This window comes from Bos mutus, chromosome X, assembly GCF_027580195.1.
Source record: "Bos mutus isolate GX-2022 chromosome X, NWIPB_WYAK_1.1, whole genome shotgun sequence".
NCBI classification, from domain to species: domain Eukaryota; kingdom Metazoa; phylum Chordata; class Mammalia; order Artiodactyla; family Bovidae; genus Bos; species Bos mutus.
The window spans coordinates 98,870,965-98,890,186 of record NC_091646.1 but is presented as its reverse complement, the minus strand read 5'-3'; the positions used below and the strand labels follow the sequence as shown (position 1 = coordinate 98,890,186).

At 37.5% G+C, this 19,222-nt stretch overlaps 1 protein-coding gene across 6 annotated transcripts in view; it reads right to left on the bottom strand.

Moving 5' to 3' along the window:
• The window catches only part of DMD (dystrophin), a 2,671,852-nt gene that overhangs the window by 1,680,071 nt on the left and 972,559 nt on the right, over positions 1–19,222 (bottom strand). The window lies entirely within an intron of this gene.

The window sequence follows — 19,222 nt, the reverse complement described above, 5'->3', positions numbered from 1 at the left end:
CTCTACTTCCTAAGTGAACCTGCTTTGGTTCAGGAATCATCCTATTCCACCAGACTATATGATTCTAGGATGGCTGACTTTTGATTGGTTTAAGTCAGTCATGGTAGTATGTTCCATTTCTCCTTACTGGTTTAGGCATTAGGATGTGAGATAATCCAAGATAATCCAATCAAATACAAGAAAAGTATCCTGGGCAGTTTCTTGAAAATGCTTATTATTAGAGGAGGCATACATTTAGATTATGATAAACAAGGAATAATCAATAAATGGTTTCAACAACTGGGTAGCTTTTAGGGGGAAAATTATTAGAATTGTTCTTAACTATCCAATTTGCACTAGTTTTAGTAGGATCAAAGTTTAAAAAAGAGAACTAGAAGAAACCATGGGAGAATCTTTCTGAAGTGCCCTTTCAATAGCAGTCATCTATAAATATGACCTCCCCCTGCTGACAAAAAGTCATCAAATACAAGATTAAAGAATTTCAAACAACATAAAATAATAACATTTCAAATGGAGAAAAATATCACAAATTTAAAAGACAGAAACCTGAAAATTATTTGAATTCTATGTCACCAAAAAATGGTTAATGCATTTATTATATAAATAATGCCCACAAAGTGGTAAGAAAAAATACTAATCCAACTGACAAAAAATCGAGAAACATGAAAATCTCTGAGATAAATAAATCCTACTTGTTCTTAAGCACGTGTAAAGATACTCCATCTCTCTCACAGTAAGAAAACTGCAAATACTTGAAATTTCACACAGACATAAGCACACATGTATAAGGGATGGCAAGGGTGTGAAATGTTAATTTTAATTGATTTTTTCCTTTTTATTTTTAAATCATGTTCAGGTATCCTATAGCAAAAACAAGTTAAATAACATTGATATATAGAACTTTTGCTGAGACTACTTCCTTCAACTTATTGTTCAAGTTCTGAAATATGCCATTTAGTGTAAGGCCAGTCATTATTATAGAGAATGTTTGTGTAGATGTGAGAGGGAGGCAGATTGGTACCTATTCACTGTCAACTACAAATTGGCACTTACCAAGAACACTGCCAACTGAACAACAAAGGTGTTTGCCATCTGCCTCTAGGGAGAGTGAACCCCATGCTGCTATAGCTGTTGACCTTCAACAACCTCTGAGGGAGTTCAGGATGGAGGGAGGTACTCTGTGCTCCAGGGAATCTGGTAGGACAGGTATTTAGATGGTTGGATGTTTTTAGGAACAGATTTTATTATCCCAATCCTTGCATCTCCTCATATCTCTAGAGAAACACTAAATCCCTTCATGGTGATATCAAATTCTCATGACTAACAAAAAAAAAACTTTTATAAAATGAGTGCTTCATGGTACTGAACTCCCCCTTCACCAAAATCTTATATATTGACTTTCCGCCACTGCCACTTTGGAGCAGTCTCTCAGAGCTATCTGAGATGCTGCCTCCTGGCCTGTAGTCCTTATTTTGCCCCAAATAAAACTTAATTCACAACTCTCAAGTTGTACATCTTTTATTAGTGGACATCACCTATGAAACAGAGAAAGAGCAATGGATAAGAAGGCGGAGGAGGAGATAAAATTATTGAACTGTATAATTTAAAGACACACCCTAAGAAAGATCTGGAGTGTGTGAAGGAAGACAGTTACAGATAAGATTGACAAAATTTGGCAGATTAGATAAAGTCAAAATCCACACTTAACAGACAGGAAGGAAAAGGTACTAGGAATAATCCACAGAAAGTGAAAGTGAAGTTGCTCAGTGTCTGACTATTTGAGACCCCATGGACTGTAGCCTACCAGGCTCCTCAGTCCATGGAATTTTCCAGGCAAGAGTACTGGAGTTGCTTGCCATTTCCTTCTCCAGAGGATCTTCAAAACCGGGTAGAAATTAAGAACTAACTAGGCATGGGGAGGGTGTTTGTTATGACTAGTGCATTTTCTTGGCAAAACTCTATTAGTCTTTATCCTGCTTCATTCCGTATTCCAAGGCCAAATTTGCCTGTTACTTCAGGTGTTTCTTGACTTCCTACTTTTGCATTCCAGTCCCCTATAATGAAAAGGACATCTTCTTTGGGTGTTAGTTCTAAAAGGTCTTGTAGGTCTTCATAGAACCGTTCAACTTCAGCTTCTTCAGCATTACTGGTTGGGGCATAGACCTGGATTACTGTGATATTGAATGGTTTGCCTTGGAAACGAACTGAGATCATTCTGTCATTTTTGAGATTGCATCCAAGTACTGCATTTCGGACTCTTGTTGACCATGATGGCCACTCCATTTCTTCTGAGGGATTCCTGCCCACCATAGTAGATATAATGGTCATCTGAGTTAAATTCACCCATTCCAGTCCATTTGGGTTTGCTCATTCCTAGAATGTCGATTTTCACTCTTGCCATCTCTTGTTTGACCACTTCCAATTTGCCTTGATTCATGGACCTGACATTCCAGGTTCCTATGCAATATTGCTCTTTACAGCATCGGACCTTGCTTCTATCACCAGTCACATCCAAGCTGAGTATTCTTTTTGTTGTGGCTCCATCCCTTCATTCTTTCTGGAGTTATTTCTCCACTGATCTCCAGTAGCATATTGGGCACCCACTGACCTGGGGAGTTTCTCTTTTAGTATCCTATCATTTTGCCTTTTCATACTGTTCATGGGGTTCTCAAGGCAAGAATACTGAAGTGGTTTGCCATTCCCTTCTCCAGTAGACCACATTCTGTCAGATCTCTCCACCATGACCCGCCCATCTTGGGTTGCCCCATGGGCATGCACTAGTCATAACAAACACCCTCTTCCAACAACACAAGAGAAGACTCTATACATGGACATCACCAGATGGTCAACACCAAAATCAGATTGATTATATTCTTTGCAGCCAAAGATGGAGAAGTTCTATACAGTCAGCAAAAACAAGACCAGGAGCTGACTGTGGCTCAGACCATGAACTCCTTACTGCCAAATTCAGACTTAAATTGAAGAAAGCAGGAAAACCACTAGACCGTTCAGGTATGACCTAAATCAAATCCCTTATGATTATACAGTGGAAGTGAGAAATAGATTTAAGGGCCTAGGTCTGATAGATAGAGTGCCTGATGAGCTATGGAATGAGGTTCGTGACATTGTACAGGAAACAGGGATCAAGACCATCCCCATGGAAAAGAAATGCAAAAAAAAAAGCAAAATGGCTGCCTGGGGAGGCCTTACAAATAGCTGTGAAAAGAAGAGAAGCAAAAAGCAAAGGAGAAAAGGAAAGATATAAACATCTGACTGCAGAGTTCCAAAGAACAGCAAGAAGAGATAAGAAAGCCTTCTTCAGCGATCAATGCAAAGAAATAGAGGAAAACAACAGAATGGGAAAGACTAGAGATCTCTTCAAGAAAATCAGAGATGCCAAAGGAACATTTCATGCAAAGATGGGCTCGATAAAGGACAGAAATGGTATGGACCTAACAGAAGCAGAAGATATTAAGAAGAGGTGGCAAGAATACACAGAAGAACTGTACAAAAAAGATCTTCATGACCCGGATAATCACAATGGTGTGATCACTGACCTAGAGCCAGACATCCTGGAATGTGAAGTCAAGTGGGCCTTAGAAAGCATCACAATGAACAAAGCTAGTGGAGGTGATGGAATTCCAGTTGAACTATTCCAAATCCTGAAAGATGATGCTGTGAAAGTGCTGCACTCAATATGCCAGCAAATTTGGAAAACTCAGCAGTGGCCACAAGACTGGAAAAGGTCAGCTTTCATTCCAATCCCAAAGAAAGGCAATGCCAAAGAATGCTCAAACTACTGCACAATTGCACTCATCTCACATGCTAGTAAAGTAATGCTTAAAATTCTCCAAGCCAGGCTTCAGCAATATGTGAACCATGAACTTCCTGATGTTCAAGCTGGTTTTAAAAAAGGCAGAGGAACCAGAGATCAAATTGCCAACATCTGCTGGATCATGGAAAAAGCAAGAGAGTTCCAGAAAAAACATCTATTTCTGCTTTATTGACTATGCCAAAGCCTTTGACTGTGTGGATCACAATAAACTGTGGAAAATTCTGAAAGAGATGGGAATACCAGACCACCTGACCTGTCTCTTGAAAAATCTGTATGCAGGTAAGGAAGCAACAGTTAGAACTGGACATGGAACAACAGACTGGTTCCAAATAGGAAAAAGGAGTACGTCAAGGCTATATACTGTCACCCTGCTTATTTAACTTATATGCAGAGTACATCATGAGAAACGCTGGACTGGAAGAAACACAAGCTGGAATCAAGATTGCCGGGAGAAATATTGATAACCTCAGATATGCAGATGACACCACCCTTATGGCAGAAATTGAAGAGGAACTAAAAAGCCTCTTGATGAAGGTGAAAGTGGAGAGTGAAAAAGTTGACTTAAAGCTCAACATTCAGAAAACGAAGATCATGGCATCCAGTCCCATCACTTCATGGGAAATAGATGGGGAAACAGTGGAAACAGTGTCAGACTTTATTTTTCTGGGCTCCAAAATCACTGCAGATGGTGACTGCAGCCATGAAATTAAAAGACGCTTACTCCTTGGAAGGAAAGTTAAGACCAACCTAGATAGTGTATTGAAAAGCAGAGACATTGCCAACAAAGGTCCGTCTAGTCAAGGCTATGGTTTTTCCTTTGATCATGTATGGATGTGAGAGTTGGACTGTGAAGAAGGCTGAGTGCCGAAGAATTGATGCTTTTGAACTGTGGTGTTGGAGAAGACTCTTGAGAGTCCCTTGGACTGCAAGGAGATCCAACCAGTCCATTCTGAAGGAGATCAGCCCTGGGGTTTCTTTGGAAGGAATGATGCTAAAGCTGAAACTCCAGTACTTTGGCCACCTCATGAGAAGATTTGACTCATTGGAAAAGACTCTGATGCTGGGAGGGATTGGGGGCAAGAGGAGAAGGGGACGGCAGAGGATGAGATGGCTGGATGGCATCACTGACTCGATAGACGTGAGTCTGGGTGAACTCCGGGAGTTGGTGATGGACAGGGAGGCCTGGCGTGCTGCGATTCATGGGGTCGCAAAGAGTCGGACACGACTGAGTGACCGATCTGATCTGTTCTGAAATGGGGAAGTTCAGGGAAGAGTCATATATGACTAGATAGGTTCAAGACCTGATGAGAATAAATATCCAGAGACCACTGGTCCCATGGGCCAAGATGAGGTCAGGCTTAAATACCCTGAACTTGAGATTATGGTAAGATCCATGCATGGAAATTACTAGTAAGTAGATAGATGAAAATTGTAGATCTGACCCATTTCAAGGGAAGGACCACAACCCTGAGAAGCATGAATTGTGTCTAAACAGACACAAACATTGAGGGCATGAACACACTTTGTATGTTGGTCACTTTTTATTTCTTCTAGTTTGTGAGCATCTAAATGTCATTTTTAGGTCTAAAGTATTTTCCTCTTTTTCTCCACCTAACCATATACTTTATAAATATAGATCAAAACTATGTCAAGGTAACTCTTTTTCTTAATTTTAACTTTAATTATTTTGAAGAGACCCACAAGTATGTTTTTTTTTCTATTTTCCCCTTTATTATTAGAAGAGCCAATTTTATTGTTCATGTATAATTATTACTTTTGCAATGTTTTACATATTTTTATAATACAGAGGCTGATTCTCTGTAGTGTTTCTATATGTTCTACAGTTAATATCTCTATTTTAAATGTTCAACTTCTTATTTCACAAATGGACAAATAATTATTTACCTGTCCTATTGGTGACAGGCAGACTGCCAGGCAGTGGACAGCTATTGTTCATCAGGCAAAGAGGAGGAAGAGAAAGATTTCTTTTTCTTCCCAAATGCTTTCCAGCATTTATAAATATTAGAAGACTGACAAATAATGATGATGAAAAAGTAAGAGATCCCTGGCTGATCTGGCTAGGGGTTTCAAAGTGAACAACCTCAAAACTCTACTGGAAGTGATGACACCTGTTTTGAGTCCCAGTTCTGCCAGTTATTCACTGTTTACACAAACACTTCATTCCATTAAAATTTCTCCTATATTAAAATGAGTCCAATAAGATCATTGCAAAGGTTTTTTGTAATGGTCAAATGAGATGTGTATTCAAAAGGCTTTCAAAAACTGCAAATATTAGATACAGAAGAGAGGTCCTTTTTTGCTCTGGCAAGATTGATAGGGATGTAATTCTTTTTTATTAATACAAAATTATAAGAATATAGGTAAAACATGGGCTTCCCAGGTGGTGGTAGTGGTAAAGAACCCGCCTGCCAATGCAGGACACATAAGAGATATGGGTTCAATCCCTGGGTTGGGAAGTTCCCCTGGAGGAGGGATGGCAAACACACCCAAGTTTTCTCACCTGGAGAATCATATAGAAAGAGGAGCCTGGTGGGCTACAGTCCATGAGGTCACAAAGAGTCAGACATAACTGAAGTGACTTAGCATGCATGCATGCCTGCCATGGGTGACTTTCCAAAGCCTGATTCCTTTACTTTGTGAGCTTATTAGAGAGCAGAAGACATTATTCGGGGGAACTGGTGAGGAGCCTTTAAAAGCTGGAAAAGGCAAGGAAATGGTATGTCCCTTAGAGCCTGCAGAAGGAAGGCAGTCCCACTGACAGCTTTTTTAGCCCAGTGAGACCCAGGATGAACTTCTACACTGTAAGATAATGTTTGTGTGTCTGCATGCTTAATCACTCAGTCATGTCTAACTCTTTGTGACCTCATGGACTGTAGCCCACCAGGATCATCTGTCCACAGGATTCTCCAGGCAAGAATACTGTAAGTGGTTGCCATTCTCTTCTCCAGGATATCTTGCCAACACAGGGATCAAACCTGTGTCTCCTGCATTGCAGGCAGATTCTGTACCAACTGAGCCACCAGGGAAACCCCATAATATAACAAATTATAATAAATTTGTGCTGTTTTAAGCCACTAAATTTGTGATTATTCATGACAGTCACAAGAGGAAACTAATATATAGATTCATAATCAGTTAAGAGTGGCTTCATCCAGGTTGGAAAAGAAGTAAAACTCTGTTTACAGATGATATGATCCTCTACATAGAAAACCCTAAAGACACCACCAGAAAATTACTAGAGCTAATCAGTGAATATAGTAAAGTTGTAGGATATAAAATTAATACACAGAAATCCATTGCATTCTGGTACACTAACAATGAGAAAACAGAAAGAGAAATTAAGGAAACCATCTCATTCACCATTACAAAGAAAAGAATAAAATACTTAGGAATAAATTTACCTAAAGAAACGAAAGACATATATTTAGAAAACTATAAAACACTGATGAAAGAAATCAAATCAAAGATGACACAAATAGGTGGAGAAATATACCATGCTTGTGGATTGGAAGAATCATTATAGTGAAAATGAATATACTACCCAAAGCAATCTATATATTCAACACAATCCCTATCAAGCTACCAATGGTATTTTTCAGAGAACTAGAACAAATAACTTCACAATTTGTATGGAAACACAAAAAACCTCAAATATCCAAAGCAATCTTGAGAAAGAAGAATGGAACTGGAGGAATAAACCTGCCTGACTTCAGGCTCTACTATAAAGCTACAGTCATCAAGACAGAATGGTACTGGAACAAAGACAGAAATATAGATCAATGGAACAAAAGAGAAAGCCCAGAGATAAATCCACACACCTATGGATACCTTATCTTTGACAAAGGAGGCAAAAATATACAATGGGGAAAAGACAATCTCTTTAACAAGTGGTGCTGGGAAAACTGGTCAACCACCTGTAAAAGAATAAAACTAGAACACTTTCTAACACCATACACAAAAATAAGCTCAAAATGGATCAAAGATCTAAATGAAAGACTAGAATCTATAAAACTCTTAGAGGAAAACATAGGCAGGAAACTCTGACATAAATCACAGCAAGATCCTCTATGACCCACATCCCAGAGTAATGGAAATAAAAGCAAAAATAAACAAATGGGACCTAATTAAACTTAAAATCTTTTGCACAATGAAGGAAACTATAAGCAAGGTGAAAAGGCAACCTTTAGAATGGGAGAAAATAATAGCAAGCAAAACAACTGACAAAGAATTAATCTCCAAAATATACAAGTAGCTCATGCAACTCAATACCAGAATAATAAACGACCCAATCATAAAATGGGCCAAAGAACTAAACAGACATTTCCCCAAAGAAGACATACAGATGGCTAACAAACACATGAAAAGATGCTCAACATCACTCATTATCAGAGAAATGCAAATCAAAACCCCAATGAGGTACCATCTCCTGCCAGTCAGAATGGCTGACATCAAAAAGTCTACAAACGATAAATGCCGGAGAGGGTGTGGAGAAAAGGGAACCCTCTTACACTGTTGGTGGGAATCAAGCTAGTACAACTACTATGGATAACAGTGTGGAGGTTCCTTAAAAAACTGGAAATAGAACTGCCATATGACCCAGCAATCCCACTGCTACGCACACACACCAGGAAAACCAGAATTGAAAGAGACACATGTACCCCAATGTTCATTGCAGAACTGTTTACAATAGCCAGGACATGGAAGCAACCCAGATGTCCATCAGCAGACGAATGGATAAGAAAGCTGTGGTATACACAATGGAATATTACTCAGCTGTAAAAAAGAACACATTTGAGTCAGTTCTAATGAGGTGGATGAAACTGGTTTTTCTGTTTCAATACACCAATACAGTATATTAACTGTATAAGAAAAAGAAACACCAATACAGTATATTACCACATATATATATATGGAATTTAGGAAGACAGTAATGATGACCCTATGCAAGACAGCAAAAGAGACACATATGTAAAGAACAGACTTTTGAACTATGTAGGAGAAAGCAAGGGTGGGACGATTTGAGAGAATAGCATTGAAACATGTATATTATCATATGTAAAATAGATGACCAGTGCAAGGTTGATGCATGAAGCAGGCCACTCAAAGCTGGTGCTCTGGGACAACCCAGAGCGGGTGGGGAGGGAGATGGGAGGGGTGTTCAGGATAGGGGGACACATGTACATCTGTGGCTGATTCACATTGATGTATGGCAAAAACCACAATACTGTAACTTAATTAGCCTCCAATTAATATAAAAATTAATTTAAAAAGTGGCTTCATCTAAGAGATATAGATTTTTATCCATGTGAACATAAATGATTCAGTATAGGTTTTTCAAGTGTTACAGTGCAGTTACTAGGCCCTAACTTTCATTCTCTCTTGAACCCACTCAAATCAGCAACACTTCCAAAAAAACGACACAACATTGAAAGTGCTCTCATTAAAGCAAATATCAACCAGAGTGAATGTATAACATATTGGCCAAAGTGGGATAGTTTAGAGAGTGAAGGGTATTATTAGAAAAGCCGTGTGATAACTGCTATATGTCGATTTCCCAGGGACCTTATTTCACTGACATTTCATAGGCTAATTTTTAATACTAATGTTATTTGGACTGATTAATCAGTAATAATTAGTCATATTAAACACTATTCTCTCCCTGAAACACTTTCTTCCCCTGGCTTCTACAATACCACATGCTCCCCTCTTTCATGTCTTCTTTCTAGCAATCCTTTTTATCCCATTTGCCAATTCCACCTCCTCTCTAAGGTGATCTCATCTAGGTGACTTTTTTTCCCCTAGGTGATCTCAGCCAGTTCATTGGATTTACATGCTATCTATGTTGTTGATGACTTCCGAATGACTTATCCTCAACTCCTATCTTAGAACTCCAGGTTGATATACATGTCTCATAAGCATCTCAAGATTAACACATTCAATGCAATACACTGCATTAATAAAATTAAGGATAAAAATCATATGATCATCTATCTTAATATGATTGACTCTGAAAAAATTCAATCTGAAAAATATTCTGAAAGAATTCAAAACCCATTGAATTGAAAAAATTCAGAAAAAGAATCTGAAAAAATTCAATCTCAAATTGAAAAAAATCTGAAAAAATTCAATACCCATTCATGATAAAAACGCACCACAAGCTGGGGACAGAAGGAACTTATCTCAACACAATAAAGGACATACATGACAAGTCCACAGCTGAATATTTTCTCCCATTCTGTAGGCTGCCTTTTCATTTTCTTGTTGGTTTCCTTTCCTGTACAGAAGTTTTTCGGTTTGGTGTAGCTCCACTTCTTTATTTTTGCTTTTGTTGCCTTTGGCTTAGGTGTCAGATTCAAAACATCATTAGTAATACCCACATCAATAAGCTTACCAGCTTTGTTGTATGCTGGCAGGTTTATGGTTTCAGGTGTTGTATTCAAGTCGTTTATCCATTTTGAGCTGATTTTTGTGTATAGTGTAAGATAGTCTTCTTCATTCTTTTGCATGTATCTAATTTTCCAGTACCACTTACTGAAGAGACTATCCTTTCCACACTGCATATTCTCATATCCTTTGTTGTAAATTAATTGACCATACATGTATGGGTTTATTTCTGCTAAAGTATCCATATACTCAAAGCAATCAAAAGATTCAATGCAATCCCTATCCAAATTCCAATCACATTTTTCATGAAAATAGAACAAATAATCCTAAAATGTGTATGGAACCACAGAAGTCCCCAAATAGCCAAAGCAATCTTGAGAAAGAAGACTAAAGCTAGAGACATCAAGTTCTCTGATTTCAGTTTATATTACAAAACTATAATAATCAAAAAATACTGGCATTAAAAAAAGACACAGAGATGGAACAGAAAAGAGAGACCCAAAATAATTTCAATCTCTGTCAAAATTCCAAGTGCATTTTCAGAAATTTAGAGCAAATAATTCTCAATTTTTATGGAACAGCTAAGGTCAAAGCTATTTGAAAAACATATATCTGATAAGGGGTTAATATCCAAAATATATACAGAACTCATACAACTCGATAGCAAAAAAAAAGAATCCAATTAAAATATGGGCATAGGATCTGGATAGACAGTTTTTCAAAAAAGCCATACAAGTAACCAACAAGCAAATGAAAAGATGCCCAACATCACTAATCATCGGGAAATGCAAATCAAAACCACAATGAGATATCACCTTACACCTGTTAGAATGGCTATCATCAAAAAGACAAGAAATAACAAATATTGGTGAGGCTGTGGAGAAAAAGGGACATTTGTGCATCATTAGTGTGAATATAAATTGGTGTCATCACTACTAAAAACAGGTTTCTTAAAAAATTAAAAATAGCCATAGTCATCAAGACAGTATGGTACTGGCACAAAGACAGAAATATCAATCAATGGAACAAAATAGAGAGCTCAGAGATAAATCCACGCACCTATGGACACCTTATCTTTGACAAAGGACGCAAGAATATACAATGGAGAAAAGACAATCTCTTTAACAAGTGGTGCCAGGAAAACTGGTCAACCACTTGTAAAAGAATGAAACTAGAACACTCTAACACCATACACAAAAAGAAACTCAAAATGGATTAAAGATCTAAATGTAAGACCAGAAACTATAAAACTCCTAAAGAAGAACATAGGCAAAACACTCTCCGACATAAATCACAGCAGGATCCTCTATGACCCACCTCCAAGAATACTGGAAATAAAAGCAAAAATAAACAAATGGGACCTAATTAAAATTAAAAGCTTCTGCACAACAAAGGAAACTATAAGCAAGGTGAAAAGACAGCCTTCAGAATGGGAGAAAATAATAGCAAATGAAGCAACTGACAAACAACTAATCTCAAAAATATACAAGCAACACCTGCAGCTCAATTCCAGAAAAATAAATGACCCAATCAAAAAATGGGCCAAAGAACTAAACAGACATTTTTCCAAAGAAGACATACAGACAGCTAACAAACACATGAAAAGATGCTCAACATTACTCATTATCAGAGAAATGCAAATCAAAACCACTATAAGGTATCATTTCATGCCAGTCAGAATGGCTGCGATCCAAAAGTCTACAAGCAATAAATGCTGGAGAGGGTGTGGAGAAAGGGAACCCTCTTACACTGTTGGTGGGAATGCAAACTAGTACAGCCACTATGGAGAACAGTGTGGAGATTCCTTAAAAAACTGGAAATAGAACTGCCATATGACCCAGCAATCCCACTGCTGGGCATACACACTGAGGAAACCAGAATTGAAAGAGACATGTGTACCCCAATGTTCATCGCAGCACTGTTTACAATAGCCAGGACATGGAAGCAACCTAGATGTCCATCAGCAGATGAATGGATAAGAAAGCTGTGGTACATATACACAATGGATTATTACTTGGCCATTAAAAAGAATACATTTTAATCAGTTCTAATGAGGTGGATGAAACTGGAGCCTATTATACAGAGTGAAGTAAGCCAGAAAGAAAAACACCAATATAGTATACTAACGCATATATATGGAATTTAGAAAGATGGTAATGATAACCCTGTATGCGAGACAGCAAAAGAGACACAGATGTATAGAACAGTCTTTTGGACTCTGTGGGAGAGGGAGAGTGTGGGATGATTTGGGAGAATGGCATTGAAACATGTGTAATATCATATAAGAAACGAATTGCCAGTCCACGTTCGATGCATGATACAGGATGCTTGGGGCTGGTGCACTGGGATGACCCAGAGACGTGGAGGGAGGTGGGGGGATGTTCAGGATGGGGAACATGTGTATACCCGTGGTGGATTCATGTTGATGTATGGCAAAACCAATACAATATTGTAAAGTAAAAAATAATAATAATAGTAATAAGTAAATGATAAATGGTTAAAAAAATTAAAAATAGAACTACCATATAATTCAACAATTTCTCTTCCAGGTATTTAGACAAAGCAAAGCAAAAAGACTACCTCAAAAAGAGGTCTGCATCACCTTGTGCACTGCTGCATTATTCACAATAGCCAAGAGATGGAAACAACCTAAGTACGCATCCATGGATGAATGCATAGAGAAAATGTGACACACACACACACACACACACACACACACACTGGAATATTATTCAGCTGTAGAAAATAATGAAATCTTGCTATTTGCAACAATGTAGAGGGACCTGTCAGGCATTATGCTAAACGAAATGAGTCAAAGAAAGAAACAAATACCGTAAGACTTCACTTACAACTAGAAACATAGACACAGAAAACAGATTGGTTGCCACAGGCAAGGGTTGGGGGTGGACAAAATGGGTGGAGGAAGTCAAAAGCTACCAATTTCCAGTTAAGTCATAGGGATACAATGTACAGCGTGGCAACTGTGGTTAATAATACCATATTGCATATTTGAAATTTGCTAAGAAGGTAATCTTAAAAGTTCTCATCTCAAGTGGGGGGGAATGTAACTACATGACAGATATTAACTAGACTTACTATGGTAATCGTTTCACAACATACACATATAGAATCATTATGCTGTATACCTGAAATTAATATGTTGCATGTCAGTTATACTTACATTAAAAAAAAAAACTTAAAAAAATATTAACACATTCTAAAGTGAGCCTCTAACCTTACTCTCAAAACTGGTCCTTCTACAATCTACTATAGGTTTGTTGGTGGCAACTCCAATCTTCCCACTGCTTAAAGAAAAACCTCATATTAAGCCTTGATTTATTGAATTCTTTCATAACACATACCCACTACATCATATGGAGCATGATCTTGATGCAATAGTGGCCTCCAATTCTACTACTAGGAATGCCATTCTAGATCAGAAAACAGAAAGGCTCACTAACCAAATGAATATGTTCCAATCTTAACATTGATTACATCATTTAATGCACATGCAAAGAAGCAAGGGGAAGCAGATGGAGGGAACGATGGGATAAGGTCAAAGAGCAGGATCACCACATTATTTAAATCTTGAAAGTGAAAAAAAGAAAATAAAAGGAAAAGTGAAAGTGTTATTCACTCAGTCGTGTCCCACTCTTTGTGACCCCATGGACTCTAGCCTGCCAAGCTCCTCTGTCTATGGAATTCTCCAGGCAAGAGTACCGGAATGGGTAGCCGTTCCCTTCTTCAGGGGATATTCCCGACCCGGGGGTTGAACCCAGGTCTCCTGCATTGCAGGTAGATTCTTCTCCTGGGTTGTACAACATGCATGTTTTGTTGCATCAGTCTTCCTTGTTGATGGTGTGGTGGACAGAACCACAGGTGAGATTTGAGCAAGGTGCATTCTTAGGACAGAATGTACCTACGACCACCACATACACTTGCTCTATTGGAGAGATGCAGGGGCAAGTATAGCTGACCTATAGCTGAAGCTCATTCATTAGTCTGCTAGATAGTTACAGGATTTATTTGCATTTTTTATGTAGAGCACTTGGGAGGCCATAAGATATACTGAGTTTCATTAATGGGTGGTCAATTTAGGAATGATGTAGCTGTCAGCCCAGAAGTCATTTAACCATACCGTATTGTTTGGTCTTTTCATCTCTCTCCATCTGTGAGCAACACTCTTGTGTATTCCACCTATTTTTAACATGTGCAACAGATTAAGTAACTACCTACAGGTGACACATATTTTGGCCTCTGCCTAATATCTCCTCATCAGCGAAATTTAACATGTGGGGTTCACTTATATTTCATAAGTTATTGATTTATTTAAAGTTGATGTTTAATGCCTCTTAGAAGTTTTATCTATCATCTTCACTTTCTTATAACACAATTAAATATTCTCAAAAAATACAGCTAACGTGTGTTCCATATTGAATTGGAAAACACTACATAGTTATTCAAAAATTATCCAGAATTCAATTACTATGCATCATGCTCAAAGGCAGAACCTTTGTAAATAAAAATACTATGGAGATTTCTCAAAAATTAAAAAAAATAGCTACCATATGATCCAGCAGCTCCACTTCTCAGTATACATTTAAAGGAAATGAAAACAGTGTCTCAAAGATGTATCAGCACTCCCATGTTCACAGGAACATTATTCACAATAGCCAAGATATGAAAACAAACCTAAATGTCAGTTACTGGATGAATGAATAAAGAAAACATGGTGTATGTGTGTGTGTATATATACACATAAACACAAATATACATATAATGAAATGTTATTCAGTCTTTAAAAGGAAGGAAATTCTGCCATTTGAGATAACACAGATAAACCTAGAGGACATCATGCTAAGTGAATAAGCTAGATACATAAAAATAAATATTATATGATCATATTATCTCATTATACATTGAATTAAAAAAAAAGTAGTAGTAGTCAAACTCATAGAAACAGAGAGTAGAAGAGTGGTTCACCAGGGGCTGCAGGGAGAAAATCACGGGAGTTATTATTTTTTTTTTTCATGGATACAGATCTTCCATTTTGCAAGATGAAAAGAATTCTGGAGATGGATGGTGGTGATGGTTAGATAATTTTATGAATGTATCCAAAACCACCGAATTGCACACTTAAAAATGGTTAACATGGTCACTTTTATGTTATCTGTATTTGACCACAAAAAAATATTGGGGGGAAAGAAATAAAAAATAGTATCTTGCCTGGATTACTGCTATAGCATTCTAACTAGTCTCCTTGCTTCCATCCTTATTCTTTTAAATCTCCTCTCCACAAAGCAGCCAAGTTGAAATATCATAAGTTTATGTCACTCCTCCAATAGCTTTCTACCTCAATGGTAATAAAAATCTTTACTATTACTTATAAGGCCCTATGTGATCTGGTCTATTACTATGTCTCCAGTAATGTGCCCCTAACCTATGCCTTTCCTTGAATACTCCAAATATTCCTATGACTCAGGGATTTTGTATTATCTGTGTTTCTTCCTCATGTGTTTATCTTCCCAAAGGCACCCATACCTCTCTCCAGTCTTTACTCAATATTTATTTTCTTAGTGACTCCTCTGACTACACACTGAAATTTTAACATTTTTCCACCATGTACTGCATATTCCACCGTCCTCTTTTATATTTTTACTTTTAGCAATATACTATTGTACTTCCTACTATATTTTACTTATTATATATTACTTTCATTTTATTTGAAATTTTATTCTACTTATACAGTTTATCTTGTTCACATTACGACTCTCCCACGAGCACATGCCCTCCATCAAGGCAGGAATTATTTTGTATATTTGTTTAATTATGTGTCATTTGGTCCTATAATAATACCTGCTACATAGGTGATTAATACATAAGTATAAAATTATGACATAAATGAATATTATTCAACGTGTGAGAATAATAATAGAGAAAATTTAGTGGCAGTATAATTAACATGAACTTGGTATTAGATAAATCTGAACTTGAATCCAGGTCCTGCCACTTATTGGTTAGGTCTTGAAATTTGTATTAAACTGACCAATTTGAAAAGAAGATATAAGTCATTCTAGGCTGAGAGACGGAGAAGGCGATGGCACTCTACTCCAGTACTTTTGCCTGGAAAATCCCATGGATGGAGGAACCTGGTGGGCTGCAGTCCATGGGGTCACTAAGACTTGGATACGACTGAGCGGCTTCACTTTCACTTTTCACTTTCATGCATCGGAGAAGGAAATGGCAACCCACTCCGGTGTTCTTGCCTGGAGAATCCCAGGGACAGGGGAGCCTGGTGGGCTGCCGTCTATGGAGTCGCATAGAGTCGGACACGACTGAAGCGACAGCAGCAGCAGCAGCAGCAGGCTGAGAGAACCATAAAAGCTAAGACACAAAATTTCTTCACACTATGCAGGAGAAAAGTGATTTCATTTGGTTGGAGTAAAGAAAACATAAAATAGATTACTGTGAAACAAGCATGAAAATATAAATTGTTACTAGATCATGGAATTTATTGATGAAATTTGGGAGAATGGAATTGTCAGAGAGGCTAAAGGAAGTGAAGAAAGTTTTGTGAATTGCATTATTAAAGCTCTTAATAAGAAAATCTAATCTGATTTAGAGGGGACTAAGCTAAAAAGAGTGATATTGATTGCAAAGCTATTTCTGTAATCTAGAAGACATGCAGTGAGAGCCTGAATCAGAGGGCACTTATACCGAGGGGACATAACTTAATGAAGAAATATGTGAAGAAAGAATTGACAATACATATCTCCTTACTGAATATCAGATCACTACAGACAAAAGAGTATGTCACATATTTAAGTTTCAAGAACTGCTGAATAACATCTTCATTTACATAACCAACAGGACAACAAACAGGTTTGTGAGCAATGAAACAAGGTCCACTTCAGGATATCAGAGGCTTGAGAAATCAGTGGACATCAAGATATAGATACATATCAAGGAGTTGAAAATGAGTTGGAAATGAGGCTGTAAATCAAGAGAGATTGGAAGTAGTAAAGACATAGATACAATGATCATAGGGGCAGAGAATTTCAAGTCAAGAGACTAAATCATACTGACAAGAGACAATGTATACAAAAAAGAAGGTCAAAGGATCTCACACCAGACACTTATGCTAAGGCAGTTGAAAGAGGAGTAAAAGCCACATAAGGAAAGAGACACAGGACAGTTAGAGATGAAGAAGAAGCTGTTAAGTCTAGAGGCTATAAGAAAAGTATTACACTGACAGTACAAAGCCTGAGAGGTGATAAAAAGACACTGGATTTGGTGATGAAGTATAATTATTTGTTGAATAAACAAATGAATATATAAAGCATAGACTACAAAAAATGATCAGTGAAAGGGTCATAAAATAGTACATTTACAAGATAAAACGGAGTGGTGTGTCTGGAGAGAGGAGGTGTACACCTACAGGAGTTTTGGCTAGTGTGAGGTGCCTAGAGAAAGAGAGGAATGGAAAGCGAGAAAAGATATTGGGGATTTTGGATATTAAGACTAGGAGTAGAATGAGAGGTACGATCAAAGTCATAAAAATAGAAATTCAGTGTAACTATATAAACCATGTCCTCCACTGAAGAATCGGTGGTAAAGTGATACAATGAAGGCAAAGTTGGGGTTCACATCAGATCCTATTTCTTCTTGGTAAATTATGAGAAAAACTGATTTATAGGCAGAAAGCCTGAGACAGGTCAGACTGCTTCACCTAAATACATTCACAAACTGCAATGACTATAAATCAGATTTTCTAAGTTGGGACAGAAGGGGATAGTTAATGTTTCTAAGATATTGGAAACTCTAAAGATAATTTAGAATTTTATGTTTCCCACAGAGAACAGTCACCACATGGCTCTCTCTTCCGTTACAGAAAACTTAATCCTTCCTTATAGACCACCAGGTAAACATTTGAATGAAACCCTCTGATGCAATCCAATCTGGCCTGTCATTTGAAGTGGATCAGATACAACCTGTAGGAGGCAGTACAGGCTCAGCCCCTCTGAGAAACTCTTCAGAAAAATGTTCTCAGTAAATAATACACAAACTTCTCAAACCTAACTACATGTAGCACCATTTTCTGCTGTGGTTCCTTTAAAAATAGGCAGAATATATCATTACTCAACTAATTTGTGTTTCTTCTTTTCTAAAGGATAACAATAGGTTTATTTCCGTGGCTTCTGTTAAATTAAAACAGATAAGTGAACTGTTGAATATTTTATGATATAGTACATATTTTGTAATATTTAGACAAAGGGAGAGTGAACAAATACCATCTAGCAAAATTAAGTCCATTTATAATTACTTCATTAAGGAGTCATACCTGAGCAATGCCTTAATGAGATGGTAATGAGGTAAAAATGTGCTGCCAGAGTAGGCACTGGAGAAAATCTCTGGAAAAGGCAGCCCAATAAACTGAAAATAAGGGGGGAAATACTTCCCTCTTTGTCTTGCCTTACACTTCTTTATTTTAGGAGGAACGACACCTGTTTTTTAAGGCTTGGAATTTTCTTTTAGAGTATGGTGATTAAAAAAAAAAAAAAAAAGCCTAAAGAGTTAGGGAGAGTCAGGAGGGTGAGAGAAGAGAAAGGAAGGAAGTGGATGTAGTTCAAATGGAGATAAAAAATAGTACCTCTCAACTCTGAGAGTCATTATAAGGATTTTGCTAGTTCATATGATGTATATACATAGCATATAGTTAACACTCAGTAATGTGTGGCAGAATTCTTTTTATTTACTGATAATGAAGACACGGATGAAGTTATTTTGTTCAAGAATATACAATTGACCTTTGGAAAATGTGGATGGGAATCTAACTGAAGATGAGGCTGAGTCACATAAACACTCTCACTCATCTCCTTTGTTCAACTTGGCAAGAAAACCAGCCAAGGATAAAGGGCATCGGGATGCCCTGAAATATGTTCCCTTGGGGAAATCTTTCAGTGTTAAAAAACTTTCAACCTC